This window comes from Musa acuminata, chromosome BXJ3-3 (genome assembly GCF_036884655.1).
Source record: "Musa acuminata AAA Group cultivar baxijiao chromosome BXJ3-3, Cavendish_Baxijiao_AAA, whole genome shotgun sequence".
Lineage (NCBI taxonomy): Eukaryota > Viridiplantae > Streptophyta > Magnoliopsida > Zingiberales > Musaceae > Musa > Musa acuminata.
Window position 1 is genome coordinate 12250455 of NC_088351.1, and position 12475 is coordinate 12262929.

The window sequence follows — 12475 nt, forward strand, 5'->3', positions numbered from 1 at the left end:
CTCAGGAGACAACCTTTACAGATCCTTTCTCTCCTCTCTTTACAACTCAAGACTTGAAGAACAGAAGGAGGAGAACTTTAGGACTTTACACAAATTTGAGCTCTTAGAATCACTGAAAAGATCAAGAATTCGGTGTGGATCTGTATCCTTTCAGTGTTGAATGGGTGGGGTATTTATAGGCCCCAACCCAATTCAAATTTGGAGCTCAAAACGATCAAATCCCGGAATTCCGGGATCAGGCGGTTGCACCTCTTGACTGGAGAGGTGGCACCGCCTGGCAGAGCTCGAAGACTGAGCTCAGGCGATTGCACCTCTCTGCCAGAGCTTGAAGACTGAGCTCAGTGGTTGCATCGCCTGGCAGAGCTCGAAGTCTGAGCTCGGTGGTTGCATCACCTGGCAGAGCTCGAAACTGAGCTCAGGCTGATGCACCTCTTTGCCAGAGGTGGTTGCACCTCTCTGCCAGAGGTGGTTGCACCTCTCTGCCAGAGGTGGTTGCACCTCTCTGCCAGAGCTCGAAGACCGAGCTCAGGCGATGCATCTCCTGTCCAAAGAGGTTGCACCTCTCTGCCTAGAGCTTGAAGATCGAGCTCGGTGGTTGCACCTCTTGGCAGAGCTCGAAACTTGAGCTCTGGCGGTGCTACCTCTTGACAGAGGAGGTTGCACCGCCCAGTCTCGCTTGGAGACTGAGCCTTGGGCGGTTGCACCTCTTGGCTGGGGCGGTTGCACCGCCCAGTCTCGCTGGGAGACATATCCTGGGCGGTTGCACCTCTTGGCTGGGGCGGTTGCACCGCCCAGTCTTCGCTGGAAGACATAGCCTGGGCGGTGCTACCTCCAACCCTGGCGGTGGCACCTCTTTCACTATTCCAGCTCACTTGGTTTGGCTCCAAACTTGGTCCAAACCAGTCCGAACTTGGGCCTAATTGGCCCCTACTTGGGTTATAGGATTAACACCTAATCCTAACCCTAATTAACGTGCTAACTATGAATTTAAAGACATTTTCTAAGCTATTACAAAGTCCGCAAGTCAAGACTTCTTCTGGCGAGCTTCCGGCAAACTTCCGGCGGTCTTCCGATGAATTCTCGGAAACCATTCTGCGGACTCCCGGCAAGCTCCTAGACTTCACGATTTGATCTTAGCGAGTTTTAACGAGCTTCGTCGGCAAGCTCCAATCTTTCTCGGCGAGCTCCGCGAACTTCCAACGAACCTTCCGGCGAGCTTCCGAAAAAGCCTTCGGCAAGCTCCCAACTCATTCTTGGCTAGTTCCGGTAGCATTCCCGACGAACCTTCGGACTTCCGTCGAACTCTCGAACTCGCAACAAATCCTTCGCGCTTGACTCCGACACTTTGTTTCGCTTTATGTCTTCATCGTTATCATAGTTAATCCTGCACAACAAAACAAAACTTCGATCAAGACAATTAATCCTAAGCAATTAACCAAGTTGTCCGACATGTCATTGGTCCCTCGACGCTTCGTCCGATTCTTCGGCGCATCATCCTCTCCTGCAGCCTATTGCCCAATCGGCCAGTTGACTCCGCAACTCCGATATCCTTGGCACAATACCCGCTCTTCTTGGCCCGATGCCCGAGTTCACGGCCCGAAGCCTTTTGTCGATACGTCGACCGATCCACCGGCCCGACGTCCAATCTTCTAACATGTTCCTTCGGCACAACATGATTTTCCTGCTTTAATTGTCTCATCCTGATCGAAGCATCCTGCGTCACTCAAAACGCAGATTAAATTATAAACATATATCAAGTAGTTTCATCATCAAAATACGAGATTCAACACATATGCAGAGTTACAAACATCTCTCATTGTTTATCTTGGATTTTACAAACTTTGTGCCTTGATTTCCATGATAAATATAATTTGAGAAAGTGATATACCAATGCAATTGATAAGTCATGACATTGCCATGATATTAACACTATACATCAACTAGCTGATATTTTTACAAAACCTCTAAGTGAAGAGCAATTTGATTTCATAAGAAGAGAATTAGGAATGTTGATGTGTCCGAATACATAAACTAGTTAAAATTATTTTTCGGACTTTATTGAATGATCAAATCACTTGATTGCCATTACATGCCTAAATAACATATTGAAAATTATGTGTTGAATACAAAAATGTTTTGTCTTCATGATTGTATTTGAAAATCTGTAGAATAGTCTTGTCCGAATGTATGAAAGAGTTCATTTCATTTTTGGATTTGCTTAACAATTGGAATGCTAAAAATCCTGATTTTCTCATACACTCTTATGAAAAATATTTTTTCTGAAATGAATTTGATGAAATGATTCCTGTTTATGAATTCCATCTTGAAATATGGATGATAGTACTTTTACTTACAAAAGCTGTTTAACACACATCTTGACTCAAAGTAAACTCACAAATAGCTGGTATCACAACTATCATGGCTTTTGTTGATGACAAAGGGGGAGAAATATATGAATTGATGCTATAAACACTGATGCTATGATTATGCCATGCTTATATCACCAAGAGATATATGAACATATGCTATGATTAATTTGCATTATGCCTTGTTTGTATCGTGTCAAGATATCAAACAAAAAACTTGCATCGAAATTCTACGAGTTGATATCTTACCATGTGATGAAATGCAATACTTGCTAAAATATTTGAAATGTGTACATCGTGTAATGATATCAAAATCTTACTTCGCAGCTTTACATGTTGATATCTTACAATATGATGAATTGCTACTATTACCATCATTCAAACTTGTTATATTTGAAAATGAATGTCAAGCCTTGACATCATCTTCAGAGAGATACATCATGATGGAAATCATGATGGGAGTATTGATAAGTTCAAATGATTTTAACTTATCAATATGTCTCTTGAATTCTTAGGTTTTGAATTCAAGAATGACTTATCTCAAGTATGGCATATAGACAGGGGGAGTTAAGGCTAACTCCATTATCAATTGTTTGTCATCATAAAAAAGGGGGAGATTGTTGAATCTCGGATTTTGATGATGAAGTCAATTGTCATTTGTTATCTAATCTATATGTGGAGATAAGTGTGCAGGATTAACTATGATGAAAGTAAGACATGCAGCAGGAGTTGCGCCGGAGTCAAGACAATGATCACGTTGGGAGTTAGAGAGTTCGACGGAAGTTAGGACAGTCGTCGGAGGTTCTACGGGAACAAATCCAAGAAGTCCATAAGCTTGCCAAAGAAGCTCGTCGGAACTCGCCAAGTGAATCGTCGCAAGTCCAGGAGTTTGCTGGAAGTCCACAGGAGTATCACCGAGGGTTCATCGGATGATCGACGGAAGTTCGCCGGAAGCTCCCCGAAAGAAGCGATTGACGCACCGGAACAAGTTGCAGTAAATGTTTTAGGAAAAATCGTAGTTAGCACAATAATTAAGTTGGAAATGGGAGGTGATCCCATTAACTTAATCTTGGGGCAATTGGGCCCCTGAAAAACCCAAATTGGGCCGAATGGATCAACCCATTCGGACCCTGATTTCTGCCAGGCGGTTGAACCGCCCAAGGCAGGAGGTTGCACCGCCTGGGCTCAGTCTCCGAGCGAGACTGAGAGGTGCAACCGCTCCAGCCAGGCGGTGGCACCGCCTGGGCCTCAGTCTCCGAGCGAGACTGGGCGGTGCAACCTCCCCTGACAGGAGGTGGCACCGCCTGAGCTCGGTCTTCGAGCTCTGCCAAGCGGTGTAACCGCCTTAGTCAGGAGGTGCAACCGCCTGAGCTCGGTCTTCGAGCTCTGTCAGGAGGTGCAACCGCCCTTGACAGGAGGTAGCACCGCCCAGAGGCTCAGTCTTCGAGCTTTGCCAGGCGTTGCAACCGCTCCAGTCAAGAGGTGCAACCGCCTGATCCCGGAATTCCGGGAATTGATAGTTTTGAGCTCCAAATTTGAATTGGGTTGGGGCTTATAAATACCCCACCCATTCAGCACTGAAAGAGCATGAACTTACACCGAAATCTTGATCTTTTTCTGTGATTCTTAGAGCTCAAAATTATTGTAAAGGCCAAAAGTTCTTCTCCCTTTGTTCTTCCATGTTCTGAGTTGTAAAGAGAGGAGAGAAAATTCTATAAGGGAGGGTTGTCTCTTATGTAATATCCCATTAGTCCCACATCGAAAGTGGGGAATGTGTATGATTAGTTTATAAGGGCCTGATGAGTGTACTACATTAACTCCCGCTTAAGCATTTTGGTCCGTGGTTGAAGGACCAAAATGGAGTTATTGGCCAGTTGGCTCATTAGACTCGGGTCGTGACTTTTGGTATCAGAGCCGACCTAGCATTAGGGTAGGGTGAGAGGGCTCGAGTAGGAAAGGGCTACCCGTGGATGGAGTCAGAGAACTTATCACGGCGTGGAGCCACCACTGAGTTAATCCTCACATGCACTATGCTAGGGTTCGATCTGGGTTATGTTCGACCTTGACAAGGACGTCAAGCTAATTGAGTTGGGGATACTGTAACATCCCATTAGTCCCACATCGGAAGTGGGCAATATGTATGATTAGCTTATAAGGGCCTGATGAGTGTACTACGTTAACTCCCGCTTAAGCATTTTGGTCTATGGTTGAAGGACCAAAATGGAGTTATTGGCCAGTTGGCTCATCAGACTCGGGTCGTGACATTTGGTATCAGAGTCGACCTAGCATTAGGGCAGGGTGAGAGGGCTCGAGTAGGAAAGGGCTACCCATGGATGGAGTCAGAGAACTCATCACGACGTGGAGCCACCATTGAGTTAATCCTCACATGCACTATGCTAGGGTTCGATCTGGGGGGTCGTGACATTTGGTATCAGAGCCGACCTAGCATTAGGGCAGGGTGAGAGGGCTCGAGTAGGAAAGGGCTACCCATGGATGAAGTCAGAGAACTCATCACGACGTGGAGCCACCATTGAGTTAATCCTCACATGCACTATGCTAGGGTTCGATCTAGTTAATCCTCACATGCACTATGCTAGGGTTCGATCTGGGGGGTCGTGACATTTGGTATCAGAGCCGACCTAGCATTAGGGCAGGGTGAGAGGGCTCGAGTAGGAAAGGGCTACCCATGGATGGAGTCAGAGAACTCATCACGACGTGGAGCCACCATTGAGTTAATCCTCACATGCACTATGCTAGGGTTCGATCTGGGTTATGTTCAACCTTGACGAGGACGTCAAGCTAATTGAGTTGGGGATAATGTAATATCCCATTAGTCCCACATCGGAAGTGGGGAATGTGTATGATTAACTTATAAGGGCCTGATGAGTGTACTACGTTAACTCCCGCTTAAGCATTTTGGTCCGTGGTTGAAGGACCAAAATGGAGTTATTGGCCAGTTGGCTCATCGGACTCGGGTTGTGACATTTGGTATCAGAGCCGACCTAGCATTAGGGCAGGGTGAGAGGGCTCGAGTAGGAAAGGGCTACCCATGGATGGAGTCAGAGAACTCATCACGGCGTGGAGCCACCACTGAGTTAATCCTCACATGCACTATGCTAGGGTTCGATCTGGGTTATGTTCGACCTTGTCGAGGACGTCAAGCTAATTGAGTTGGAGATACTGTAATATCCCATTAGTCCCACATCGGAAGTGGGCAATATGTATGATTAGCTTATAAGGGCCTGATGAGTGTATTACGTTAACTCCCGCTTAAGCATTTTGGTCCATGGTTGAAGGACCAAAATGAAGTTATTGGCCAATTGGCTCATCAGACTCGGGTCGTGACATCCTAAGCTCGTCAAAAGGAGTGAAACTGTAAAAGGGTGGTTGGCCTTCACCTATTGAAGGAAGGCCTCTAGTTGACGTCGATGGAGGAAGCCAAAAGTGGAGTAGGTCAAGATTAACCGAACCACTCTAAATCTTGGTTTGCATTTACTTTGAGCATATTATCTTTACTGCAAACCTCCTCTAATGTTTACTGCTTTCTGCGCATATACGATCGGGTTTCAAGCTTTGCACTTTTCGAATCAGCGTTTAGACGTAAATTTATTTTTTCGTACGATCATCATATTTCAGTTTGCGTTTACGTTTTGATTTCAATCATAACTGCAAACTGCCTTTATATCCTTGCTTAAACTGCATCTCGCCTAATCAAGTGATTTACGAATCAGCACTTAGACATAAATCAGCTTCTTCGTACGAACGTCGTATTTCAGTTTGCGCTTATATTCTGGTTTTCATCATAACTGCAAACTGCCTTCATAGATTGATTTTAACGTCCTCTCGCTTGATCTTATGTTAAAGTAATCTTAGAATCGGCTTTCACACCAAAATCGTTTTTATCGTTCGAACGTGTTTTATCATTGAAAGATTTCCGCTGCACTAATTCACCCCCCCCCCCTCTTAGTGCTCTTGATCCTAATAATGTTTGCTCTAAAGATGACACCTTGCCCCTTTCATGCATGCATGACACCTTACAACCCTTGTATTAGCCAAACCCAAGTAATTAGAGTAATTAGATGAGAGATTAAAGAAAGAAAACTTAAGTTTATGCAACCAACGTTAGTTTGAGAAGAGAAGGGAAGAAGAAGAAGAAGAAGAAGAAGAAGAAGAAGAAGAAGAAGAAAAGGAAGTTTTGCTTGAGGTTTTGCATCAACTCCCCACATTTGGGGAATCAAACTCTTCTAAGGCAAGTATTCTAACCCCATACCACAGTAACCCTAATTTTTGTTTCAATTTTAATTTTGAAAAATTTGAGAGATTTCAGCTAAGAACAAGACCTTCTTTCATTTTGATACAAAGCTATGAATCTATAATTTTTCGATAATCTAACCTCTATACATTTTTTCAGTCCAAACTTTTTGTAATAAACTTTGATTTAGGCAAACCTATTCGATTTGAAAGTAAACTCAAAAATATTTATTTTGATACCGAGATTGAATGATTTGGAGTTTAAATGCATACTAAGACTTCTGTTTCAATTAACCCTATAGATTCTGCAAAATAGGGATTGTAATTTCTTATCTCTTGTTGCTTAACTGCTTATAACTTTCAACTGGGAACTGATATTCTTGCAAAGTATGATTTATTCGAAGCTAGACTCAAAATTCTTTCTCTATGTACCTGATTTAAAATTTTTGAAGTACAATTGCAAACTAAAACATCTGTTTTCATTGACCCTATGGATTCAGTAAAACGGAGCTATTATTTTCATACCTTTTGCTACGAAATTATCTGTAACTCCCTGTTGTAAACTCCAATTAATATAAAACTTGACTTGCCTAAGACTAGATTGACACAGATTTCGAATAACACTATTTTTGTATAAATTAGAGTATAATTGGTTATCCAAATAATTCATAAAATGTGTCTTTCAAATTATGTTAGAATCGAGCTTTGGTCGATTTCACCTCTTCTTATTTCTTCTCTTTGGAAATTGATTTCGGAAAAAACCCTTACTTTAGTTGAGCTTGACATTATTACCTTGAATTCTTATATACTTTTATCCTTCAATTATTTATACACCTATAGTTATCATGTAAAGTTCATGTTTGCATCGCAATGATTCGTATAGGCATATGCATTCCGTTGTTCCGCATGTGTTTCTGATATGTACCAACCTTATTGTTCACAATGCCCTTTTGTACTCTTGTGTTTATGGGATTGTCTGGACCTTTGCTAAAAAGAGTAAAGGGATTATTTGGACCTTTGCTAGAAATAGTAAAGGGATTGTCTAGACCTTTGCTAGAAATGGTAAAGGGTATGTGCTTAGAGCTCGTGATGCTCTAGATTATGTTTGAGATCCCACTTAACTTTCTATCTATTTGACATGATATCCAAAGCTTTAGCTATGTTTCTATGCATGCTTTGGATAAGAATGAAATGAATGCAACGTCATGTGGCATTTGAGCTTCTGTTCATGTTTTGTTCTTTGATATGTTCCAAAATGTTTAGATGTCTTTGTTATGCCTTGAAAAATACCATATGCCATGGATATGCTCCTTATGCCAATGATATACTCCAATTACCTTTCCTCGATTGAATAAACAAAACATGCTTCGAACGATACGACATTGTAATTCTGTATTCAAACAAAACATCCTTCTATTTTATCTTGTATCTCTACTTTGTATTTTTTATACTTTATTTGTTTGAAAACTTTTCTCTTTGCTATGGATATGTTAGTCACTTGCTGAGCTTTATATGCTCACCCCATTGCTATACAAAATTTTCAGAATAGCTTATCGCTCGCTAAAATGTGTAAATTGGGTTGAGGTAGTGGAAAGCTAGATGATTTTAGCGTAAATCTTTCATACTTGATAAGTTGATGTTGTATAATTTCCTTTTATGTGTAATGAAATATCAACGATAACTCTATATTGATATGTCTTGTAAATATTTGGAGCGTACCTCTCATGTCAGGACCTTAGGAATGTAAAGTTTAAACTCTATAATGATATAAACATATGGTACATGTTGGTTTTATAATTGTATAGATTGCCACGCTTATGGATTTATGATGTGGTTATGGTTTAGTTAAGTTGGCTTTGGATTTTGTGAATCATTAAGTGATACGATCGTATGATTATAAACTTCATAGGTCTTATGAATTGTGGAATATAGAGGTGAATTTTGACTTGAGTGTTTTCTTAGTGTCCTCAAATGTATGATTGGATCCTGGATTGTTTGTTGAATTATAATATCATCAATTTTGAGTTAGGTCCACACCTCGTGAATGAGGATTAAATTTAGGGGGTGACAGTTTTACCCCACATCGACTCAAATATAGAGAAAATGACTCATCATGTTTCTAATCATGTCTATAAGAGTATGATTTCACATTTTAAAAATCTTATTTTGGTGTTGCACACCTGATAAGACATACTGAGCATAAATATCTTATTTTTTAATAATATAGTAAAATGGTCAAGATTTTGACTTGTCATCATATCTGTCATAAAATTTATTACCCATGTTAGATTTGTTAATTTTGACTTTCTATCAAATTATCCCTCGACTTTATTTATATATACTTCAATAGTATCAATAGCTCATGACTTTTTATGTATTAGATATACATAGTAATATCATGATAAGTTATCTATAAATATAATAAAATATCTCTCTCGATTGAAATAAAGAATATAAAGTAGTCCACATATATCAATATGAATAATATAAAGAAGTTTTTTACTTCTTATGGTATTTTTCTTTGTATACTTAAATTGCTTTCTCTTAATGTAATCAATGCAAGCATAAAAAACAATAAAGTCTAAATTTTTTAAAATATTATCCTTTACTAATATTTCAATTCTTTCCTTAGAAATATGGTCAAAATGTCTGTATCATGATATAGAAGATCTCTCATCATTATTAAAACTACATTTCATCCAATATTTGATTGCAAGGTTACTAATATCTTTGCAAACTCAAGATTCAAATTAATAATGCATAAACCATCATATAGAATCTTAAATTAACTTTTATTGAATCATAAAATATATTGAGTTTATCATTATCAAAAGAAAGATAATATCCTAACTCATCAATTCTAGATAGAGAAAATAAATTTATAGAAATAATAAAAATATATAATATATCTGTAAGATCCATCAAATAACTTGTATCTAGGTATAGATGATAAGTTTCTACTATCATCACTTTCACTTTAAGATCATGTCTCATAACGATGAATCTTTTATATTCTTTTAGTTTCCGAGTTGGAGAAAAAATATATATTATTAATAATATGAGTTGAAGCATTGCAATCTATCACGCCCCTCCTGAATTTAATTTTCATTCAGGAGGTGTGAACCTAACTCAAGATTGATAATATTATAATTCAACAAACAATCCAGGATCCAATCACACATTTAAGGTCACTAAGAAAAGTCATTCACCTCTACAATCCATAATTCACAAAACCTGTGCAGTTTATAATCATACATCATGTCACTAGATGATTCTTAAAATCCAAAAGCAAGTTAACTAAATCATAACTATATCATAAATCCATAAGCGCAGCAATTAATGCAATCACAAAACCAACATGTACTACATGTTTATATCAGTACACAGTTTAAACTTAACATTTTCAAAATCCTGACGTAAGAGGTACTTTTCAAATATTTACAAGATACATCAATCTAGATTTGTCATTGATATTTCATTACACCAAAAAAGAACTTATACAACATCAACCTATCAAGTACGAAATATTTACCCCAAAATCTTCTAGCCTTCCACTGCCTCAACCCAATTTACACATTTTAGTGAGCGATAAGCTATCCTGAAAAATTTATATAGCAACGGGGTGAACATATAAAGCTCAACAAATGACTAACATATCCATAGCAAAGAGGATAGGTTTCAAACAAATAAGGTATCAAAATACAAAGCAGAGATACAAGATGAAATAGTAGCATGTTTTGTTTGAATGCAGAATTACAATGTCGTATCGTTCGAAGCACGTTTTGTTCATACAATCGAGGAAAGGTAATTGGAGCATATCATTGGCATAAGGAGCATATCAATGACATATGGTAATTTCAAGGCATAACAAAGACGTAAGGAGCATTTTGGATATCAGTGGCATATGAAATAGTTCGGAACATATCAATAGTGAATGAAATGCTTCAGAACGTATCAATGGCATATGGAAATATTTTGGAAGCATAAGAAGCATTTCAGAACATATCAAAGAACAAATACGAAATAGAAGCTCAAATGTCGCACTCTAGCATAGTGCATGTGAGGTTTAACTCAGTGGTGGCTCCACGTCGTGATGAGTTCTCGACTCCATCCACGGGTAGCCCTTTCCTACTCGAGCCCTCTCACCCTGCCCAAGTGCTAGGTCGGCTCTGAATTTCATATCAAACAGATAGAAGGTGAAGTGGGATTATAACATAATATGGTCCATCCAATTCTGAATGACCACCAAACATAAGTCTCTCACGTTTGGGAGCTCCATCCACCCACGTTTGAGTGAAGTCATAGGGGGCCGACAGAGCATCGCGGGCTCTGAGCATAACTCCATTTGCCATTTCTAGCAAAGGTTCACATTTATCCCACAAACATCGAAGTACAAAGGGACAGTATGAATAATGAAATTAGCATATATTGGAAGCACATGCGGAACAACGAAATGTACATATGCCTTTCGAGTCAATACGATACAAACATAATCTTTCACAAATGTATTCAGATTTGAAAGGAAACAAAAGCAAGAGCATACAAGGATTTTAAGAAATCATATATAGCTCAATTGAAATAAGAAAGTTAGATAAATTCAATATCCAAAGAAATGAAACTGGAAGAGATACATATCGAAAGCAAATGCGGAACAATGGGATGCTTGTGCCGAATCATTACGATGCAAACATGATCTTTAGATGATAGCTGTAGATGTATAAATAAATAAAGAACAAAAGTATATAGGAATTTAAGGTAATAATGTAAAGCTTAACTAAAGTAAGAGTTTTTGCCGAAATCGATTTCCAAAGTTAAGAAACAAGGAAAGCCGAAATCGACCAAAGCTAGATTCTGGCAGAATTTGATAGGAACATTTTATGAACTATTTGGATAGCCAATTATGCTCTAATTTATACAAAATAGGTGTCATTAGAAAACTTTGTCAATCTAGATTTAGGCAAATCAAGTTTAACAAGAATTGGAATTTACAACAAGGAGTTATAGATAATTTCGTAGCGAAAGGTCTGAAAATATTAGCTCTATTTTATTGAATCCATAGGGTCGATGAAAGTAGATGTTTCAGTTAGCAATTGTACTCCAAAAATTTCAAATCAGATATATACAGAAAGCATTTTGAGTCTAGCTTCGAATAAATCATACTTTGTATGAATCTGAGTTCACAGCAAAAAGTTATAAGTAGTTAAGCAACAAGAGGTCAGAAATTTTAGTCCCTATTTTGCAGAATCTATAGGGTTAATTTAAACAGAAGTCTTAGTAGGAATTTAAATTCCAAATCATTCGATCTTAGTATCAAAATAAATATTTCTTTGTCTACTTTCAAATAAAATAGGTATTGTCTAAATCAGAGTTTATTACAAAATGTTATGATCGAAACATTGCATAGAGGTCAGATTACCGAAAAATTACAGATTCATAGCTTTATATCAAACCGAAAGAAGGTCTGGTTCTCAGTTGAAAGCTTTCAAATTTTGCAGAATCAAAATGGAAACAGAGATTAAGGTTACTGTGGGATGGGGTTAGTGTTGGGAAATCTTGGGGGCGACATCACATGCGCAACGGAAGAACAAGAAAACAAAATCCCCGATTTCCAAAAAGATGTTTGTCGTCGTGCGAAGATTGGTGCGCAAAATCCGCAAAACTCAAAACTGCGTATAGAGTAGATTGTGTTACCTAGGGAGATCGTATATCCCTGTTTCCTTGCAGATCCTTAGGAGAGGGTGAAGGAGGTCAAGCGTCCTCCTCTCTAGCGGTGATCCACACAGCAGGGTTGCGACGACGCTCCTCAAAACTCTAGGCCTGCTCTGAGGTGGAGAGAGAGAGGAGAATAGGAAAGGCAA